Source organism: Rhinopithecus roxellana, chromosome 16 (genome assembly GCF_007565055.1).
Source record: "Rhinopithecus roxellana isolate Shanxi Qingling chromosome 16, ASM756505v1, whole genome shotgun sequence".
NCBI classification, from domain to species: domain Eukaryota; kingdom Metazoa; phylum Chordata; class Mammalia; order Primates; family Cercopithecidae; genus Rhinopithecus; species Rhinopithecus roxellana.
Window position 1 is genome coordinate 113,871,066 of NC_044564.1, and position 23,575 is coordinate 113,894,640.

A 23,575-nucleotide genomic window follows, 5' to 3' on the forward strand; every position below is an offset into this window, starting at 1 on the left:
ACAGTGGCTCACGCCTGTAATCCCAGGACTTTGGGAGGCTGAGGCGGGTGGATCACTTGAGGTCAGGAGTTCGAGACTGGCCTGGTCAACATGGCGAAACCCCGTCTTTACTAAAAATGCAAAAATTAGCCAGGTACGGTGGCAGACGGCTATAATCCCAGCTACTTGGGAGGCTGAGGCAGGAAAACAGCTTGAACCTGGAAAAAGGAGGCTACAGTGAGCTGAGACTGTGCCGCTGCACTCCAGCCTCAGTGACAGCATGAGACTCCGTCTCAAAAAAATAAAAAATAAAAAAAAAAAGAAGGGGACGGGTGTGGTGGCTCACACCTATAATCCCACCACTTTGGGAGGCCGAGGCAGGTGAATCACTTGAGGTTAGGAGTTCAAGACCAGCCTTGGCCAACATGGAGAAACCCTGTCTCTACGAAAAAACAACAAAAATTTGCCAGGCATGGTGGTGGGCACCTGTAATCCCAGTTACTTGGGAGGCTGAGGCAGGAAAATTGCTTGAACCCGGGAAGCGGAGGCTGCAGTGAGCTGAGATCATGCCACTGCACTCCAGGTTGGGCTACAAAGCAAGACAGCATTTCAAAACAAAAAAATAAAGTAAAGAAAAAGGCCAGGAACAGTGGCTCACACCTGTAATCCCAGCACTTTGGGAGGCCAAGGCAGGAGGATCATTTGAACCCAGGAGTCCGAGACCAGCCTGGGTAACATGACAAAACTCCATCTCTACAAAAAATGTTTTTAAAACATTAGCTGGGCATGATGGGAGGATTGCTTAAACCCAGGAGGCAGAGGTTGCAGTGAGACAAGATTGCATCACTGCACTCCAGCCTGGGCAATACAGTGAGACTCCGTGCCCGAATAAAAAGAAAAGAAAAGAAAAAGGAAAAAAAATTAGCGAGGCACAATGGTACATGCCTGTAGTCCCAGCTACTTGGGAGGCTGAGGTGGGAGGATCACTTGCGCCCAGGATCCAGGTGTACCATGACTGTACCACTGCACTCTAGCCCGGGCAACAGAGCAAGACTCTGTCTAAAAGAAAGACATCAAGTCAAGAAAAGCAAATTAAACTCAATGTAAATAGAAAGAAGGAAATAAAGAATAAAACTGATGAAATTCAAGAGTCAACCAACACAGGAAATGAATAAAACCAAAAGCTGCTTTTCAAATAGACCAACCATACTGAAAGCTATACCAATCAGGAAAAAAAAGAAAATATCAATTATGAATATCGGTACTGAAAAGATGAAAATTACTACAGATCCTACAACATTAAAAGGATAGTAAGAAAACATTATGGGCCGGGCATAGTGGCGCCTGTAATTCCAGCACTTTGGGAGGCCAAGGCAGGCGGATCACGAGGTCAGGAGTTTGAGACCAGCCTGACCACAGTGAAACCTTGTCTCTACTAAAAAAATTAGCCAGGCATGGTGGTGTGCGCCTATAATCCCAGCTACTCGGGAGAAGCAGGAGAATCGCTTGAACCCGGGAGGCGGAGGTTGCAGTGAGCCAAGATCGCACCATTGCACTCCAGCCCGGATGACAGAGCTAGACTCTGTCTCAAAAAAAAAAAAAAATTCATTATGAAGAACTTTACATCCATAAATCCTAACAACTTAGTTGAAATACAAAAATTCCCTGAAAAATACAAATCCAACACCCATTAATGTTACCAAAGAACAGCAAACAAGAAACAGGAAGAAATGTTTCAACCTAAAAAAATGGCATCTAAGAAAAACCTACAGCTAAGAAAGACTGACTGCTTTCCCCTAAGGAGCAGCAGTAAGGCAAAGACACACAGAAATCAGAAAAAGAATAAAGCTCACCCAGATTAGAAAAGAATAAAACTACATTCTCAGATGACATGATCATGTACATAAAAAATCCTGGCCAGGCACGGTGGCTCACGCCTGTAATCCCAGCACTTTGGGAGGCTGAGGCAGGCAGATCACGAGGTCAGGAGATCGAGACCATCCTGGCTAACACGGTGAAACCCCGTCTCTACTAAAAATACAAAAAATTAGCTGGGCATGGTGGCGGGTGCCTGCAGTCCCAGCTACTCGGGAGACTGAGGCAGGAGAATGGTGTGAACCCGGGAGGCGGAGCCTGCAGTGAGCTGAGATCATGCCACTGCACTCCAGCCTGGGCGACACAGCGACTCTGTCTCAAAATAAATAAATAAATAAAATAAAAATAAAAAAAAGATAAAAATCCTAAGAAATTTACCCAAAAAAAGTAGTAAGTTTTTATAGCACTATCACAAAATACAAGATCAATATGCAAAGTATTTCTATATACTGACAATAAAACACCATTTACATTATCAAGAAAAATGGGATACATGTGCAAAACCTGTACACTGAAAACAACAGACCAACACTGAAAGAAATTAAAGACGACATAAAAGAATCTGAAAGCTGGGTGTAGTGGCTCACACCTGTAATTCCAGCACTCTGGGAGGCCAAGGTAGGCAGATCACTTGAGGTCGGGAGTTCAAGACCAGCTTGGCCAATATGGTGAAACCCTATCGTGACTAAAAATATAAAAATTAGCTGAGCATGGTAGCACACACCTGTACTCCTAGTTACTCAGAAAGCGAGGACAGAAAAATCACTTGAACCTGGGAGGTATTGGTTGCAGTGAGCTGAGATCACACCACTGCTCTCCAGCCTGGGCAACAGAGTGAGACTCTGCCTTAAAAAAAAAAAAAGAAAAGAAAAAAATTGAGATATTGTTTCATAGGAGGCTCAATATGCTTGAAATGTCAAAAAGAAATTAAGAAAATTTGATTTATGGGCCGGGCACAGTGGCTCATGCCTGTAATCCCAGTACTTTGGGAGGCCAAGGTGGGCAGATCACCTGAGGTCGGGAGTTCAAGACCAGCCTGACCAACATGGAGAAATTCCATCTCTACTCAAAATACAAAATCAGCCAGGTGTGGTGGCACATGCCTATAATCCCAGCTACTCCGGAGGCTGAGGCAGGAAAATCTCTTGAACCCGGGAGGTGGAGGTTGCAGTGAGCCGAGATCATGCTATTGCATTCCAGCCTGGGCAACAAGAGCAAAACTCCATCTTAAGAAAAAAAAAAAAAAAAAAGAAAATTTCATTTACAGTAGTTACAAAAAAAATACTCAGAAATAAATTTAACCAAGAAGGGTACACTGAAAATTATAAAACACTGATGACAGAAATTGAAGACACAACCAGGAACAATAGCCCACACCTGTAATCCCAGCATTCTGGGAGGCCAAGGTGGGAGGATCACTTAAGCTCAGGAGTTCGAGACCAATCTGGGCAACACAGAGAGACTGTAACTTTACAAAAATTAAAAAATAGCCAGGTGTGGTAGCATGTGCCTATAGTCCCAGGTATTCAACAGCCAACAGATATATAAAAACATGTTCAACATCACTAATCATCAAGACACTACAACTTAAAACCACAAGGAAATATCACCTCACATCTGTTAGAAGAGCTATTATCAAAAAAGGAAAAAAAGAGACCCTTGTATACAGTTGGTGGGAAAGTAAATGAGTAGAGCCATTATGGAAAACAGTATGGAAGTTTCTAAAAATATCAAAAATAGAACTACCATATGATCCAGCAATCTTTCTACTGGGTATATATCCAGAGGAAATGGAGCCAGTATGTTGAAAAGACATCGGCATTCCCATGTTCATTGCAGAATTATTCACAATAGCCAAGGTATGAAACCAACCGAAATGTCCCTTAGTGGATGAATGGATAAACAAAATGTGGTACACACGTACAATGGAATACTATTCAGCCTTTAAAAAGAAGGAAATCCTGTCATGAGACAACATGGATGAACCTGGAGGATACTGCGTTAAGTAAAATAAGCCAGGTGCAGAAAGTAAAATGCCGCATGATCCCACTTACACGTATAATCTAATAAAGCTGAAATCATAGAAGCTGAAAGTACAATGGTGGTTACCAAAGGTTGGGGGTGAAACTGGGGACATTTTGGTCAAAGGATACAAAATTTCAGTTAGCAGAAATAAGTTTGAGAGATCAATCGTTTAACATGGTGACTATACACTTTAGTTTTTAAAATTAGCTGGGCATGGTGGCATACACCCTATAGTCCTAGCTACTCAGGAGGCTGAGGTGGGAGGATCGCTTGAGCCCAGGAGATCAAGGCTGCAGTGAGCTATGATTGCACCACTGCAATACAGCCTGGGCAAGAGGACAGGACCCTTTCTCTTTTAAAAAAAGAAAAAGAAAAAGAAAGAATATATTTTCAGTGTTATCACCAGAAAAAAATGATAAATAAGTGAGATAATGCATATGTTAATTAGCTTGACTTAGTCATTCCACAACGTATATTACAAAACACGTTGCCTATCATTAACATATACAATTTTTATTTGTCAATTAAAACTTAAAAAAGAAAAATACATTTTAAAAACTAAAATGTCAAATGTCAAATGACCTATAGATTTTTAATCAATGCCAGGGAAAATCACAGCTTCTTCTATAGAATATGACAATCTGACTTTAAATTTTAAAATGAAATTCAAATGATCTAGAACAGCCAAAGCAATTTCGATAAGAACAAAACAGAAGCGCCTACTTGACTTGACTTTAAGACATACTATAAACCCATCGTCATCAAGACAGTGTGATATTAACATAAGAATGGAAAACTAGATCAAGGGATAAGAATAGAGTATGCAGCAACAGACCCGCTCACATATGGTAAGTTGATTTTCAAACAACAGTGCCAACACAATTCAGTCTGGAGAGGAAAATCTTTTCAACAAATGGTGCCAAACTACCTGGATTGTTTACTCACACCATCCACAAAAATAAATTTGAGATTCATCTGAGACCTAAACCATAAAAGCTAAAACTACAAGGCTTCTTAAAGCAAATAAAAGAGAAAGTCTTCCTTCTCATCTTTGGAATAAGCAGATTTCTTAGTTAGATGAGACATACAAAGCTATAACCTAAAAGGAAAAGAAATTAAATGTATCAAAATAAAATTCTTCTATTTATCAAAAGACACCATTAAGAAATGAACAGATAAGCCACAGACAGGAAAATATTCACAATACATACACCAGACAAAGGACTTACATTCAGAATATATGAAGAATTCTTACACTCAGTAATAGAGATATAAACCCTATTTGAAAGAATGAGTAGGACTTCCTAGTCAGCTTGGAAGCTGTCACTTTTGCCTTTACAAAAAGAAAATTGGCCGGGCGTGGTGGCTCACACCTGTAATCCAGCACTTTGGGAGGCGGGGGGGGCGCGGATCACAAGGTCAGGAGTTCAAGACCAGCCTGACCAACATGGTGAAACCTTGTCTCTGCTAAAAATATAAAAATTAGCTGGGCATGGTGGCACACACCTGTAATCCCAGCCACTCAGGAGGCTGAGGCAGGAGAATCGCTTGAACCCGGCAGGCAGAGGCTGCAGAGAGCTGAGATCATGCCACTGTACCCCAGACTGGGCAACAGAGCGAGACTTAGTCTGGGGAAAAAAAAAAAACCTAACAAACTAAAAATTATCAGCTATTCTTAGACAGTAAGGTCATGAGGCAAATCACCACTTCAAAATCTGAAGACTGCCGAATCCAGAGTCACAATCGAGGTATTCTTGTCTGCAGCAGAACCTGCTGGAACTATAAATTGATAAGACTACTTGCCAGGCACGATGGCTCACGCCTGTAATCCCAGCACCTGGGAGGCTGAGGTGGGCGGATCATGAGGTCAGGAGATCGAGACCATCCTGGCTAATACGGTGAAACCCTGTCTCTACTAAAAATACAAAAAATTAGCCGGGTATGGTGGCAGGTACCTGTAGTCTCAGTTACTAGGGAGGCTGAGGCAGGAGAATGGCGTGAACCCAGGAGGCAGAGCTTATAGTGAGCCAAGATTGCACCACTGCACTCCAGCCCGGGCAACAGAGGAATACTCCATCTCAAAAAAAAAAAAAAAAAAAAAAAAAATTTGACAGGACTGCTTAAATGGTAACTCTGACAAACTGCTGGAGTAAGAACTAACATACAAGTAAGAAACCCTCAGAGCCTGTAATCCTAAGGGCCCCCATACTTCCCTAGGCTTTACCAGGAATCCTACACCAAGTTCTTAAGGTGAAGATATTAAAAGACCCCTGAAATCCCAGCACTTTGGGAGGTCAAGGTGGGCGGATCACAAGGTCAGGAGATCAATACCATCCTGGTCAATGTGGTGAAACCCCGTCTCTACTAAAAAATACAAAAATTAGTCAGGCATGGCAGCGTGTACCTGTAGTCCCAGCTACTTGGGAGGCTGAGGCAGAAGAATTGCTTGATCCCAGGAGGTAGAGGCTGCAGTGAGCCAAGATCACGCCACTGCACTCCAGCCTGGGGAGACTCCGTCCACCCAAAAAAAAGAAAGGCCCCTTCCAGTCTCTAGCAGGAGGAGGGGGAACAGTAACCACTGTGAAATACAACCAAGAGCAAGAGCTTCCTCCAAATTTACAGTCTTACTCTGATGTTTTCAAAAAACTTTACTTTGTCCAATCTAGGGAAAGGGTATTTCCTAAACTCCAGCCCCTTCTGGCCTACCTGGCCTACCTAAGGCGGAAAAAAACTGAAACACCAGTGAAAGTCACCTATCAGAGGCACAGGCACAGTCCTGGGAAACGGCTGATATTAACCAAAAGGCTATGGAATGCTTCCCCCCTCCCAACGCGTTACCACCACATCTCAGGGGTCTAGTATAGCAAAGGATTATAGCTCAAAGAGCTGCAAGGCTCAGACTCTAAAAGAGGGGGCAAAAACAAGGACACTAAAGAAAATCCTAGCCAGAATAACATAAAACTCACACTAAAGGCCTTTTACCTCAGTTCCTATTCTCTGATACAGCACATCTCACTTTCAACAAAAAATTACAAGGTGTGTTTTAATCTTTTAAGGTAAGAAAAAACACAGACTAAAGAAACAAAACAAGCATCAGGACCAGATTCAAACAGGACACAGATTTTGGAATTATCAGACATGGTTTAAAATAACAATTTTAACCACAGAACCAACCCAACTTGGTCCACCTTTGTGTAATAAGATGGTGAGTTGTTTTTCAGTTGCCATGGACCCCTAGATGGAAGGTCAGATAACCTGGACACGTCCAGGTGAACCAAGCTGGCAACCATGGGTGGAACCCAAGAGTTGGGAACAAGGAATGGAGACTGAATTAAGAAGCAAACACCTGAACAGGTGTGGTGGCTCACGCCTGTAATCCCAAGACTTGGGGAGGTTGAGGCAGGAAGATCACTTGAGGCCAGGCATTCAAGACCAGCCTCAGCAACATAGAGAAACCCAGTCTCTACAAAAAAAATCGTTTAAAATTAGCCGGGCATGGTGGCATGTCCGTGTAGTCCTAGCTACTGAGGAGGCTGAGGCAGGAGGATCACTTGGACCCACAGGTTCAAGGTTGCAGTGAGCTATGATTCATGCCACTGCACTCTAGCCTGGGCAAAAGAGCAAGATCCTGTCTCAAAAAAAAAAAAAAAACAGACACCACATGGGAGGATCGAGTTAAATCACGCCTCCTGGAATCACCTCGGATCATGCCTCATTACTCAATAACTGTAAAACCAATGCCATCCCCCAGCTAGAAGAGACAGGTTTAAGCATTTCCTTCTGTCTCCTTGCCATTCAACAATAAAGCTCTTTTTTCCTCAGAAAAGTGCCATGGTATTGGCCTCTATGCACATCAGACAGCAAGCCCACTGATTGCTTAGCAACATGATGTCACTGGCTGTAATGGAAAAAGTAGATAACATGCAATAAAGACGGATAATATACCAGAGACGTGAAAACTCTATAAAAGAACCAAAAGGAAATTTTTGCTAGAAATAAAAAAAAATGTAACAGAAATGAAGAATACTTCTGATGGGTTCATCATCAGTAGGCTGGACACAGCTGAGGAAAGAATCAATGAGCTTGAAGATATTTCAACAGAAACTTTCCAAACTGAAATGCAAAGGAAAATAATTAGAGAATGTTCAAGAAATGTGGGACAATTTCAAATGGGTAACACAGAAGGAAATGAAATATTTTCTGATAAGTTCTAGAAAAAAGAGAGAGAGTACAGGGCAGACGAAACATGTAAAAGTAATAACAGCCAAGAATTTTCCATAATTAATGATAGCCAAACCACAGATCCAGGAAGCTCTGAGAAAACCAACCAGGATAAACACTAAAAAATTCACACCTTGGCATATCATTCAAACTGAAGAAAACAAAAGAGAAAATCAAGAAAGAAACCAGAAGAAAAAATACCATACTTATGGAGGTACAGGGACAAGAATTACAGAAGTTTCTTTCTCATCAGAAACCATGCAAGCAAAAAGAAAGTGAAGTATTTAAAGAGTTTTTTAAAAAAAGAAGAAAAAAAAAGACAACCTAGAATTCTGTATGAAGAGAAAAAGCATTCTTGGAGTATAGGAGAAACACAAAACCAAGAGAATTCCTATCAGTGGACATGCCCCACAAGAAAAGTTTTTTAAAAGTTATTTAGGGAGAAGGAAAACATTATAAATCAGAAACGTAGTAAATGTATATGCTACAATGTATAGGGCAACCACTAAACAAATGTTAAAGGAAGTATAATTAATATGTTGAGGGCCTGGTACAGTGGTTCACATCTGAAATCCCAGCACTTTGAGAGCCCAAGGCCGGTGGATCACTTGAGGTCAGAAGTTCAAGACCAGCCTGGCTAACATGGTGAAACTCTGTCTCTACTAAATACAAAATTAGCCAGGTATGGTGCTGCACACCTGTAGTCCCAGATAGTCGGGTACCTGAGGCAGGAGAACAGCTTGAACCTGGGAGACAGAAGTTGCAGTGAGCCAAGATCACACCACTGCGCTCCAGCCTGGGTAACAGAGTGAGACTCCCTCATTAAAAAAAAAAAAAAAAAAAAAACCTTTAAAAGAACAGACAAAAGACTTCACAGACATTCACAAAAGAAGATAAGGGAAAGCCTACTAAGCACATGAAAAACTCACCACCACCAATCACTGGATCAACAATTTAATGCAAATTAAAACTAAAAATGAGGTAATACTAGTCCACAAGAATACCTAAAATTAAAAACCGACAATACCCAGCGTGTTGTCAGTTTGGCTGACACATGAGGCAACTGAACTCTAATACAAAACTGATCAGAGTGTAAGGCGGTACAGCACTTTAGAAAACAGTTGAACAATTTCTTACGAACGTAAACATATACATATCCTATCACCCAGCAATTCTACTCCTAGTCATGGATTGAATGAAAAATACATATACCCAAAGACTTACACATAAATGTTCGTGGTAGCTTTATTCATAATGGCCCCAAACTGAAAAGTGTCCAAATGTCCATCAACATGAGAATGAATTTTTAAATATCGTTACGTATTTGATAGAGTCAGGAGATAGCAAAATGGCTGGGTAAAGAGGGAAGGGTCCCTGGAGAACCTTCAACCTGCCCAGGTCATTATGCACAAGGGGCTTGCCTAAACATGCCCACAGTGAAAAATTCCATCACTTAACACGTGCAGTAAGCGAAATAAATCAACGTGCAGTGGCTCAGACTAAGGGCCCGCATGCACACTGGGGAAGGGGGTGGAGCCACCAGGAATTCGCACCTTAGGCTGGGGAGGAGGCTGGCCTCTTCAACTCCAGTGTAGTGGCCTGGTATTCAATCTGAAGGACCCCTCTCTTTGCTGAGAGCTCCCCTTTCGCTTAATAAATTCCATTCTCCTCACCCTTCAATGTGTCCACATGCCTAATTTCTCCTGGTTGTGACACAAGAACCTGGATTTAGCTGAACTAAGAAGCAAAAACCCCTGCATTATATTCACACAGTGGAATACTCACAGAAATAAAAACAAAAAAAAGAACTACTGATATATGCAAGTACAAGGATGACTCTCAAAACCATTTTGCTGAATAAAAGAAGTCAGACATCAATAAGAGCTTTTATACTCTATGACTCCATTTATATGAAGTTCAAAAACAGGTAAAACTGGCCAAGCACGGTGGCTCATGCCTATAATCCCAGCACTTTGGGCGGCCAAGGCAAGCAGATGGCTTGAGCCCAAGACACCAGCCTGGGCAACATGGCGAAACCCTGTCTCTACAAAAAACACAAAAAATAGCCCGGAGTGGCGGAGTGCACCTGTAGTCCCAGCTACTCAGGAGGCTGAGGCAGGAGGATCGTCTGAGCCCAGGAAGTTGAGACTGCAGTGAGCCTTGATCACACCACTGCACTCCAGCCTGAGCTACACAGTGAGACCCTGTCTCAAACAAAGGAAACAGGTAAAACTAATCTCTGGTGATAAAAATCAGAACAGCTGCCCTAACTGGGTCTGGAAAGAGGCAACAGGGAACTTTCCAGAGTGGGTGTTCTATTATCTTGAATGAGGAATACAGGAAATACGAGTGGATACAAGTGTCAAATTTTACTGAATTGTACCCTTAAAACATGTGCATTTCATTCTATGTAAATTACAGCTCAGTTTAAAAGGAAAAGGATTGCAGCAAATGCCTTCTACATTTCCTATAGCTCAAATACAGCAGCAGGCAAACGTTTTCTGTAAAGGGCCAGAGAGTAAGTATTTTAGGCTTTGCAGTCTCCACTACAACCACGACTGCCTTTGTAGTGTGAAAAGTAGCTAGACAATATGAATGAGCACAGCTGTGTTTGAATAAAACTACAAAAACAGGTGGCAAGCCGAATGTGGCCCATAGCCATAGTTTGCCAACCCCTGGTCAAGCAAACAGAAAACTAATCCTCAAAAATTAATTTAAATATGCTATATTGTTCTCTTCTATATAGTGACAGATATGATAATTACTAGAAGCCAATTATGGTCCTTCCCATACATGTGAGTTTTTCATACTCACCTACTCACTTAAAATAGGAAAACCCAGAAAAAGTCTAAAACATATTTGGTATGTAAGACCATCATTTTCTTAAAATCATACTCTAATAGCTATGACAGTATTTTGAAAAAATAACCAGGATTATGAGGAATATTTGAGTTTAAAATAAGCCGGCTAGTTAATAATTAAAGTATAAGCTAGACACACAAAATGCCATGTTATCCACAGGCTGACGCTTTGATTTATATGGTATAATAAAGTTCTTAAGACATGTACAGTTATCACTCATTATCATCTAGTTGGTTCTTCATTTAAAAGAATTCAGGCTGGGCACAGTGGCTCACGCCTGTAATCACAGAACTTTGGGAGGCCGAGGCAGGTGGATCACAAGACCAGGAGATCGAGACCATCCTGGCTAACACTCTCTACTAAAAAATACAAAAAATTAGCTGGGCGTGGTGGCGGGCACCTGTAGTCCCACCCTACTCGGGAGGCTGAGGCAGGAGAATGGTGTAAACCCGGGAGGTGGAGCTTGCAGTGAGCTGAGATCGCGCCACTGCACTCCAGGCTGGGTGACAGAGCAAGACTCTGTCTCAAAAAAAAAAAAAAAAAAAAAAATAGGAATTCAAAATTAAAGACAGCAATTATGCTTGGGTGTGGTGGCTCACACCTGTAATCCCAGCACTTCAGGAGACTGAGGGAGGAGAATCACTTGAGGCCAGGAGTTCAAGGCTAGCCTGGACAACATAGTGAGGCCTTTGTCTCTACAAAAAAATTTCAAAATTAACAGGGTGTGGTGGCACATGCCTGTGGTCCTAGCTATTCAGGAGGCTGAGGTAGGAGGATCACTTGAGCCTTGGAGGTGGAGAATGCAGTGAGCCATGATTGTGCCACTGTACTCCAGTCTGGGCAACGACAGAGGTAGAGTCTGTCTTCAAAGAAAGAAAAAAAAATAGCAAATACATCTCAGTTTCCCAATAAGCATCTCAAAATACAAAAATTACATGAAGAAGGCTGGGCACAGTAGCTCACGCCTGTAATCTCAGCACTTTGGGAGGCCAAGGTGAGCAGATCACAAGGTCAGGAGTTTGAGATCAGCCTGGCCAATATGGTGAAACCCTGTCTCTACTAAAAATACAAAAAAAAAAATAGCCAAGTACAGTGGCGTGCGCCTGTAGTCCCAGCTACTCGGGACGCTGAGGCAGGAGAATCGCTTGAACCCACGAGGTGGAGGTTGCAGTGAGCCAAGATTGTGCCACTGCACTCCAGCCTGGGCAACAGAGGGAGACACTTCCATCTCAAAAAAAAAAAAAAAAAAAAATTACATGAAGAAATAAAACAAATTTTTCATGAAAGTAGTATCAGAAACCAATTTTCTTAATTTTGGCAAGGCTCAAAAAATTGTAACACCACAAAGAACATCCAAGATATACACCTAGGTATAACATAAGACAGTCCTAAGCCGCCTGAAAAATGTTACCTGTCTTCAAGAAAATTCCAATTTAAAAATGAAATGATTTCTTTCTCACCACAGTATATGACTAATGGGGGGGGGGGGAACACTAGCAAAATGAGAAAGCTTGAGTTCCTGTATAAGTATGCTACCTAACTAGCCATATGACAATTTGGCATTCATTCACTCATCAAGTATTTCTGAGAGCTTATTATGTGACAGACACTGGAAACACAGTAGTGAAGAAAAAAGCAAAAATCCCTGCCCTCATAACATATTCTGGTGAATCACTTAATCTCTAAAAGCAACTCAGTTTTCTTTCTCTAAAACAATGTATTTTATGTTATACTACAGAGCATTTTCAATTCTTTTTTTTTTTGAAGACAGAGTCTCGCTGCGTCGCCCAGGCTGGAGTGCAGTGGCCGGATCTCAGCTCACTGCAAGCTCCACCTCCCAGGTTTACGCCATTCTCCTGCCTTAGCCTCCCAAGTAGCTGGGACTACAGGCGCCCACCACCTCGCCCGGCTAGTTTTTTGTATTTTTTAGTAGAGACAGGGTTTCACCGTGTTAGCCAGGATGGTCTCGATCTCCTGACCTCGTGATCCGCCCGTCTCAGCCTCCCAAAGTGCTGGGATTACAGGCTTGAGCCACCGCACACGGCCAATTCTTTTTTTAAAAGTTCGTATTACTCTTTCGAATCCAGGAAAGCAACTTATGGAAGATAACCTGAAATCCACTCTTGCCACTGGCTGAAACCATTTGTTGTGTCATCATATTCAGATGGCATACAAAGGAAATTACGTAGCTGCTAGATTATCTTTCACACAATCTAGATGAATTATAAGCCTTATTGGCCTCTTAGTATTTACTTGGTAATTAAGCTTCCTTGGATGGAATCCAAAAAGAACAATCTTAGAGAAATTTCTCCAGATAATGCATAATTTTACATTCCCAGTATCTAAGTCTATAAAAATAAAGATTGCTACTGAATCAACTAGTAAGCTTATCTTCTCTTCAGAGTAGGATCTGATCTTTTTTTACAAAGTGCTTGCTAAAAGCAGGTAGTCAGAAAGCCAAATCTTGTATTCAAATATGGTTCCTGCATCTAACATTTGAATTTTCTTACCAAGACATATTTTTAGGGCAGGCGCAGAGGCTCATGCCTGCAATCCCAGCACTCTGAGAGACCAAGAGTTTGAGACCAGTCTGGGCAACACAGCAAAATCCCAGCTGGGCACGGTGGTGCACACTTGTAGATTTACTAGCTACTTTGGAGGCTGAGGCAAGAGGATGGCTTGAGTTCAGGAGTTCGAGGCTGCAATGAACTATGATCATGCCACCACTGCACTCCAGCCTAGGTGACAGAATTAAAAACAAACAACAACAAAAAAACCATGAATGAACACCCCTGTCAGATCCGACAAATGCAAATAAAGCAGGAGCCTGAAATTTGCTAGCAAGAAGAGATGATGAACACAGATGGACCCAAAGTGGTGGAACAAATTTACATAAGTCAATCTATAATGTGTAAGATACATAAAAACAAAGATGAACTATTTCTTTCTACAATAATCTGAACTGTAAGTGGCTTCTAGAACTAGATTCTCAACTCAGCTATATCAAATATTAAAATACTAAGGGAACGTTTAGAACACCCAGATATTTTAAGTCTCATACAGATGGGCACTGTTTACTTAATTTATATTTAAAAATCCAAAAAATGGGCCGGGCGCAGCTGCTCACGCCTGTAATCCTAGCACTGTGAGAGGCCAAGGAGGGCAGATCACCTGAGGTCAGGAGTTGGAGACCAGCCTGGGCAACGTGTTGAAACCCCGTATCTACTAAAAATACAAAAAATTAGCCAGGCATGGTGGCATGTGCCTGTAATCCCAGCTACTCAGGAGGCTAAAGCAAAAGAATCACTTGAACCCCTTTTCAAAGGTGGAGGCTGCAGTGAGCAGAGATTGGACCACTGCACCCCAGCCTGGGCAACAGTGAAACTCCGCCTCAAAAAAAACAAAAAACAAAAAACAAAGAAACAAAACCCAATAAATGAAAAGACTTCGGTAAAACTGAAATGATTTAAAACCTAGAAGAATCATTATTATAAAATACTAATTATCCAGCTCTCTGGATGTGTGCCTTTTAGACAGAACTCTCATTGCTGACAGCTAGGTATAATGAAAAAAAAGTCAGGCTTTGGTACCTGGAAGACAAGAGTTTGAACACTAGTGCACCACATCTTGGACACGAACTTTCTTTTTTTTTTTTTTTTTTTTTGAGGCGGAGTCTCCCTCTGTCGCCCGGACTGAAGTGCAGTGGCCGGATCCCAGCTCACTGCAAGCTCCGCCTCCCGGGTTTGCGCCATTCTCCCGCCTCAGCCTCCCCAGTAGCTGGGACTACAGGCGCCCGCCACCTCACCCGGCTAGGTTTTTTTGTATTTTTAGTAGAGACGGGGTTTCACTGTGTTAGCCAGGATGGTCTCGATCTCCTGACCTCGTGATCCGCCCGTCTCGGCCTCCCAAAGTGCTGGGATTACAGGCTTGAGCCACCGCGCCCGGCCTGGACACGAACTTTCTAAAGCTATTTTTTCACCTCTAAAATGGGAATACTGATTACCCACCTTGAAGGATCGCTATGAATAGTAAAAATACATGTAAAACACCTGACACATAGTAGGCACTAAAGAAAGAAGTATCACCTGCTTAGATTATTCTCATTGGTACATCCATGAAAGAGGATATAAGAAAAGACATGGTAAAAAGATAAATCAGAGCCTAGGCTACACTTTTTCTTTTTTTTTTCCTTTTTTTTTTTTTGAGACAGGGTCTCACTCCCATTGCCCAGGCTGGAGTGCAGTGACACGATCACACTCACTGCAGCCTTGACTTCCCAGGCTCAGGTGATTCTCCCAGCTCAGCCTCCCAAGTAGCCGGGACTACAGGCATGCACCACCATGCCCAGCTAATTTTTTTATTTTTTATTTTTTTAATAGAGATAGGGTTTCACGGTGTTGCCCAGGCTGGTCTCAAACTCCTGGGCTCAAGCAATCCGCCCACCTCAGCCTCCCAAACTGCTGGGATTACAGGGGTGAGCCACCGCACCAAGCCTAAGCCTAGGCTACATTTAACTGCTATACATAATACTATAGTTCCTCCTTATAAATACGTAAAATCCAAAATTACCTCAGGTCTACTTATTTTGAAGCTAAGTAAAAATGAAAGACTATTACACAATAAAGCAGATAATTTTATGAACAGGTGAGATTGAAAATATGCCAAAAGATATAAAAATGCGTATGAAAGGATAGTAAAAGATTCCTACCTTTAAACCGACTGTTATAAGATCTGTAACAACACTGTATGGAAAAAGTAAAAAGAGAAAATGGAAAACAAAGTTAGAGAACAAGTTTTTAAAAGACAGAGATAGTAAGAATAAGGGGGAAAAAGCATTATAATAACAAATAATAAAAATAAGAATGCGATGAGTTGTGAAATATTAATACAAAGAAAAATGATGAGACAGTCTAGCAACAGCAGAGTGTAAAAGCAAATCCTCACTACCAATGCAAGAAACAAATCCTAAGTTATCTTTTAGTATTTAGGAAAGTACAGTCGTACTTCAATAAAAATGAGTGTTTATCCGTTTACCCTCATTTAACGAAGCCAAACCAAAACTTAAAATCACCAGAGTTTGTTCCTTTAAGTCACTGGCATGAATAATCGTGTCTGAGGTTTTAAATGAAACAAAACCAGCGCTTGGATTTTACAGAAATAGAAGGCATCTTGCAAATCTGCATTTACCACCCAAAATTGCTCACCAAAATATAGTTAAGACAGTCTCTCAGAACTAAAATAAATACAAACATCACATTTCAGACATCAAAATTTTCAAAGATTTGCTTTTTAAAAATATTCTATCACGTCAAAACTATGTTTAAGTATAAATTATCTCTCAGGAGGAAATGAACACATACACACACACAAGAGACAGTTGGGATTTGAGGAGGAACTAGAAAGATATGTTGACTGGTGGCTTGTGGTTTGTTTTTTAACTATCCAAATAAGGAAAAAGGATCTTTTTCAGGCTGTTGGAAAATGTAGAAATTTAATTAGTCTCCTGAAGGCAAAACTGCACTGTATTCTTAAACCACATCCCTTAAGAACAGGGTGTGAAAATCCCCTTTAAAGTCGTGCCATACAAAAACTCTTCTTTTCTAAGCCCCAAGAAACTGTCTTCGATTAATGCTTTTTTCATATCTCCTAGAAGAAAGCTACAAATACATTCTACATATTGTTAATAACCTATGTCATCATTACCTCATAAAAGTTAACAAATGACTCTAGATGATGTAAACTGTTTCAAAAATACCACGTAGATTTTTTATTTTTCCTTGTAAACTTCTGAAACTTGAAATTCATTTGTCTAAAATTTAAATGTGAAAAGTAACTGGACCCTTGCTGCATAAAAAATAAGATTGTTTAACACTACGGTTATTGGTTCTGACGCAAAGGGCAAACTATGCTCCGACCTGAACTACCAAATGAACTTACCTTCCAGTCAGTATCTGTATAACTGCCTTGCATATTGAAACCAATAAACCCAATACTACCTCTAAAACCACAAATAGGGTGAAGGGAGAGTTAACTTGTTAAACACTATCAAAAAGTAAGTTTGCACTTCACAGTTATCCTAGAGTTTAACAGCAAAGACGCAAAATTCAAGAGTCCTCTTTATTAAAACTATAAATTTTACGACACAAAAAAATAGCCTGCATCCATATTTAAGTCAAACCCTCCAGACAATTAACTACACATAATGAAATGCTAATTTCATAGCCTGCCTGAACCAAAATATTAGTACAATGACACAAATCTTTACGACACAAAATTTTTCAACATATAAAATCTAACTGAATAAGGTAACGTGAAATAAGTTTTCAACAATGTTCTCGAAGAAACTTCAAACAATAAAAACAGCTTCAATCCCCCCCAAAATATACACACCTACTGTGTATCCAAAAGTTATAATTTTAAGAAAAATTTTAAAGCTTCAATTAAATAAAAATAAAGAACATCCCAATCATGAATAAAATCTAAAATTCCACTTCGATATCTGGAGCAGCGTGCAATCTGCATTCAAATGAATCAATCCGAAATGTCATATACACTTAATATTGTGAAACTAAAATAAATGAAATCTAATGAGGTCAAAACCTATTGAAGATTTCATCTTCTTCAAATAGCATAACAATTATCAACTATACGGCAACATGTGAACGACTTTTACTGTTCTAGTAAGTTGCATATATTCCACAACCTTACAGAAATCTTGTCATCAAAAGTAGGTAACAAGCCAAACAAAACCTCAAATACATAAAGGGAATAAACCGAGTTGGAGATTTTTTTTAATCCGTAGGTACAGACACTACAACCTTCAATTAATTCACCAAGATCCTAACATAGTTGTTACTTTAATTACCAAAATATGTCAAGTCCCACCCCATATCCCTGAGTCCCCAGAGAACCGTTTATATACACAGACTCTACATCTTTTTATTTTGGTCACGGACCCCCATTAAATTTTTGAGCATTTGAAAGGCCCCCGAAAATCGCCCGTACATCGTATTTTACATACACGGGCAGATAATTCATTAAGTTTCTTGGGGAGAGAGAATGGTGAGGGGGAAGCGTCCACGGCCACTAAGTCCAGATCCCTGATGTCGAGAAAACATTAACGTATCTCACAGCACAAGTCTGGAGACCTCGGCCAAGTCCCGCGGCGGCCCGGGGACCCCGCGTGGGACCGCGGCTTGGGACCAGGTCGCCGCCCAGACGGGTACCGACGCGTGCACCCGCCGTCGGCCGCTCGCCCCACCTCGCCGGTAAACAGCAACTCCCCCGGCAGGAGGACGCCCGCCCCGCGCGCCGCCTCCGCCTCCCCCAGCGCCGCGCACCATTTTCTGAGAGGAAGTGTCGGGAGGCCGAGCTGGGCTCCGCGGACTCGGGGCGCAGAGGGCGGACCCCGGCACCACGGCCGGACCGGGCTTTCCTCCGCTCCTGGGTGTGTCGAGTAAGGCTGGGAAGGAGCGGACGTGTCCGGGGCACCGCGTGGGGAAAGGAGAGGCTGCGGCGGACCGCGCCTCGGCGATTCCGGGATCCCCACAGAGACGCCCGGAAGCCCCACCGTCGGGCTTGGCCGGGGCCGCTCCTCCGGCCGTCAGCGCCGCGCATGGCTTCCCAGCCCTTGCGCGTCCCGCCGAGAGCCGGGTGGAAGCGGCGCCAGAGCAACCCGGAGCGGCCGCCGCGCCGCCTAGCACTTACCCATCCATGGCCCAGACGGAGGCGCGCACAGAGCAGGGACTGACGGGCTAACCGCAAGCGGAGGAAGCAGGCGGCGGCAACAGGGCGGTTCCGGGGACAAGCGAGCGTCGCCTCTGCGGAGCCCCGGCCGGTCCGAGGTGGAAGGAGAGTGGGAAACAGGGGCGGGGACCGGGCACGCTCCCGCCACCGCCGCGCCCCCGCCTTCCCCACCCCGCGAGCGCGTCCCCGTCTGGCCCGCCCCCGCCCCCTCAGCGTCCCCGCCCTCCCTCGGGGCCCGCCCCTGCGCTCGCGCCCACCCTCGCCCGGCTCGCAGCCGGCCTCCGGCTCGGCTCTGGGGCGCCCTCTTCCAGCGGTCGCTGTAAGACCCCGCCTCTCGGCCCCTCATCCCGGCGCGCGCGCGCCCCCAGCCTCCCTCCTGCGTTCGCGGGAGCGCGCGCCTTGTGCTTCCCGCTCCGCCGCGCGCCCCGCCCGCCCTCTCGCGGCCCCGCGGTCCTTCCGGCTTCGCAGACTCGGGCTGCCGGGTTTGAATGCCTCCCTCTGCCGGCGGGAAAAGCGTTGGGGACCCAACTCCCAAGAGTAGGCAGGAATGTCCCGCGAGGACCCCAGAAACGAGGTGGAATTGCCCCGGGTGCGCAAGGCTGTAGTTGGCACGTCCAGGGGCCAGCCTCGCGCTGGAGTCGACCGCTGGGACCGGCAGCAGCCAGCCATAGGTGTGGCTGGGGCGATGAATGAGGTGAAAGAGGCCGCCCGGACTGGAATTTGTATACAGTTTAAGTATCTGAGTGCATTTCGACCTGACCGTCTAGTATTGAATTTACATGAAAAATTCATTGTACAAACATGGAATGGCTATATTTCCAGCATTTTTTAAAAGCTTACTCATTATTCGCTTTTTTCAGATGAAAATATGGATATAAAGAGAGTGATTTGCTCACAGTTTCACAACCAGGAAACGTTTGCATCAGAGAACCCTCTCCTCTGGTCTGAGCAAAAAGTATATATATAATACAACGAGTGACAACACGCTTGCTTTTTCCCCTTTTTAGTGTGAAATACTTTTTCAACTCAAAGATCACCAAAACGTAACCCACTAACCTGTTAAGCAAAAGTCTTAACCTCCTGAGTAAAAAAGAGCGGGGCTCCTCCCCGTGGCTTCGTCATTTGAAAAGCAACTAACAAGAAACTCAAACATCTATCCTTGCTAATTTCCTGCTTTCAGATCAGTAGGTGCTACTAAAAAGATCTAAACTGTGGACTCATTCATCATTCAGTCAGTATTAACCTACTATGTGCCGGGCACTGCATGGATACACAAGAAAATCAGGTTCCAGCCGTCACTGTTGAATGGATTCCTCAGTTTATGTATATTTTTGGCATAAAACTTTTCAAATAGGTAGAGTGATTCGGTGAGGTCATTCTTAAAGTACTGTATCTAACCTCAGTCCCTCTTCCAAAATGTCAAATATATTTTGTTTTGTATATTAAATCAAAATATTAAGTTGCATTTGTAAACATTGACAGATGGAAATGTCGAATCAACAAGGTAAGTAGCTGATGCAGTCTTTCTATCGCTGTATTTGGGATATATTCTGTTGATGAAATTTCCTTAACTCTTTTTTTAGCTACACAAGTAATATCAGCATAAATGCTCATTTTGGAAAATTCAAACAATATAAAATATTGAAAAGTTATTAATTAGTATTTTTCTTTCCAAACCACCCCCTGCCCATGTCTACCACTGTAAAAATTTTGCGTGCATCCTTCAAGACCTTTCCTTTTTTTTTTTTTTTTTGAGAAGGAGTTTCGCTCTGTCTCCGCGGCTGGAGTACAGTGGCACAGTCTGGGTTCACTGCAGCCTCCACCTCCCGGGTTCAAGTGATTCTCCTGCCTCAGCCTCCTGAGTAGCTGGGATTACAGGCGCCCACCACCAGGCCTGGCTAGTTTTTGTGTTTTTAGTAGAGACGGGATTTCACCATGTTGGTCAGGCTGGTCTCAAACTCCTGACCTTGTGATCCACCCACCTCGGCCTCCCCAAGTGCTGGGATTACAGGCGTGAGCCACCGCGCCCGGCAACCTTTACCATTTTTCTTTTTTTTCTTTTTCTTTTTCTTTTCTTTTTTTTTTTCTTTCACCTAAAAATCCTGGATTATGGCTGGGCGTGGTGGCTCACACCTGTAATCCCAGCACTTTGGGAGGCCAAGGCGGGCGGATCACTTAAGGTCAGGAATTTGAAGCCAGCCTGGCCAACATGCTGAAACCCCCATCTCTACTAAAAATAGGAAAATTAGTCCGGCTTGGTGGCGCACACCTGTAATCCCAGCTACTCGGGCGATCGAGACACGGGAATCTCTTGAACGCAGTAAGTGGAGGTTGCAGTGAGCTGAGATCGTGCCACTGCACTCCATCCTGTGTGACAAAGGGAGACTCCAGGCTGGAGGGCAGTGGCGCAATCTCGGCTCACTGCAACCTCCACCTCCCAGGCTCAAGCGATTCCCCTGCCTCAACCTCTGGAGTAGCTAGGATTACAGGCGCCTGCCACCCTGCCTGGCTAATTTTTGTATTTTTAATAGAGACAGGGTTTCACCATGTTGGCCAGGCTGGTCTTGAACTTCGGACCTCAAGTGATCCACCCACCTCAGCCTCCCAAAGTTCTGGGATTACAGGCGTGAACCACTATGCCCAACCTCATAATTTCATTTAATAATTTAAACCTTTTCCAAAACAGTGGAAATTACATTGTTTCCGAGTATTCAAAATAACTAACACTATTGCAGAAAATATCATGAAAGTATGAATATCTTTGCACACGTATTATTACATCTTAGGAATAGATCCCTAGAAGTAGAATTGAGAAACAAAGGATATAAGCTTTTTTATCCTTTATATAATTCCACAATCCTTTATATAAAGCCTTTATAGCCTTTATGATTCAAATTTGATAAATTTTTTGAAAATGATTCCAAAAAGGCTGTACCAATTTACAGTTTCTTTATTTAAAAAAAAAAAAAAATTGGCTGAGCATGGTGTCTCACACCTGTAATCCCAGCACTTTGGGAGGTCAAAGCGGCAGCATTGCTTGAGCTCAGGAGTGTGAGAACAGCCTGGGCAACATGGTGAAACCCTGTCTCTATATTTTTATAAAAATAAAAATAAATTATTAAAATTATGTATCTCTTACTCTATGCTTTAAGCTAACAGATTTTAATATTAAAAATAGCAGAACATGACCCCTATCTTTGCTATTCCAAATTTCAATATTAAAAAATAACACAGGAAGACCCCATCTCTCAATAAATAAAGGTAAATATGGAGTGTGTCTGAAATTTATGATTCATACTAACAATAATTCTGAGAAGTCTGCAATGTAAAGACAGTGCACCTGACTGAAATTAACAAAACTTTTTGGCATTTCCTAAGTACTCAATGTCCAGCTTTACAACAGAAGCCAAGATATAAGAAAACAGAAAACAGTTTACAACAAAAAAGGTGAACCCTTAACTCTTTCCCCTGCCCCTTGGTTCTAAATTCAAAGAACTTTTTGTTTGTTTGTTTGTTTCTTGGAATCAGAGGCTTGCTCTCTCACCCAGGCTGGAGTGCAGTGGCGTGATCTCAGCTCACTGCAATCTCTGCCTCCCAGGTTCAAGCAATTCTCCTGCCTCAGCCTCCCTAGTAGCTGGGATTAGAAGCATGTGCCACCACACCTAGCTAATTTTTGTATTTTTCATAGAGGTGGGGGTTTCACTATGTTGGCCAGGCTGGTCTCAAACTCCTGGCCTCAAGTGATCTGCTTGCCTCGGCCTCCCAAAGTGCTGGGATTGAGAGGTGATAACATGCTAGCAGCCCTTGCTCTAGGTGCCTCCTCTGCCTTGGCTTCCACTCTGGAGGCACTTGAGCCCTTCAGCCCGCCACGGCACTGTGGGAGCCCCTCTCTGGGCTGGCGGAGGCTGGAGGCGGCCCCCTCTGCTTGCAGGAAGGTGTGAGGGAGAAGCGCAGGCAGGGACTGGGGCTGCGTGCTGCGCTCACAGGCCAGCGCGAGTTCCGGCGGGCGTGGGCGTGGGCTTGGGCTTGGAGGGCCCCGCACTTGGAGCGGCCGGCCGGCCAGGGCAGTGAGGGGCTTAGCACCCAGGCAGCTGCGGTGGGTGCGCCAGGTTCCCCAGCAGTGCCGGCTCACGGGCGCTGCACTTGAGTTCTCACAGGGTCTCAGCTGCCTCCCTGCAGGGCAGGGCTCCGGACCTGCAGCCAGCCGTGTCGGAGACCCTCTTCCGTGGTGGGCTCCCACGCGGCCCCCTGCTCCGTGGCGCCCCGTCCCATCCACCGCCCAAGGGCTGAGGAGTGCAGGGGCCACATGACTGGTGGGCAGCTCTGCCTGCAGCCCCTGTGCAGGATCCACTAGGTGAAGCCAGCTGGGCTTCTGAGTCTAGTGGTGACTTGGAGAACCTTTATGGCTAGCTAAGGGATTGTAAATACACCAATCAAAACTCTGTCTAGCTCAAGGTTTGTAAATACACCAATCCCTACTCTGTATCTAGCTAACAGTGGGGGGACTTCCAGAACTTTTCTGTCTAGCACTGTGTCTAGCTAAAGGATTGTAAACGCACCAATCAGTACTCTGTGTCTAGCTCAAGGTTTGTAAATACACCAATTGGTGCTCTGTATCTAGCTCTCCCAGTGGGGACTTGGAGAACTTTTGTGTCTAGCTAGGGGATTATAAATGCACCAATCAGCACTCTGTCAAAACGGACCAATCAGCTCTCTGTAAAATGGAGCAATCAGCAGGATGTGGGTGGGGCCAGATAAGGTAATAAAAGCAGGCTGCCGGAACCAGCCCTGGGCAACCAGGTTGGGTCCCTTTCCACAGTTAGGAAGGTGTGTTCTTTTGCTCTTCACAATAAATCTTGCTGCTGCT

At 43.6% G+C, this 23,575-nt stretch overlaps 1 protein-coding gene across 3 annotated transcripts in view; it reads right to left on the reverse strand.

Annotated features, from left to right (window-relative positions):
* PTBP3 (polypyrimidine tract binding protein 3) overlaps positions 1–18,889 on the reverse strand; it is a 119,630-nt gene extending 100,741 nt beyond the window's left edge. The window contains exon 1 of one of the 3 annotated variants that reach the window (XM_010373344.2): positions 18,670–18,889. The gene's annotated coding sequence lies outside the window, so the exon portion shown is untranslated. The remainder of the gene's footprint in view (positions 1–18,669) is intronic. The other 2 variants (XM_010373338.2, XM_010373347.2) reach the window with 2 other exon arrangements.
* Between the last annotated feature and the right edge of the window lie 4,686 nt (positions 18,890–23,575).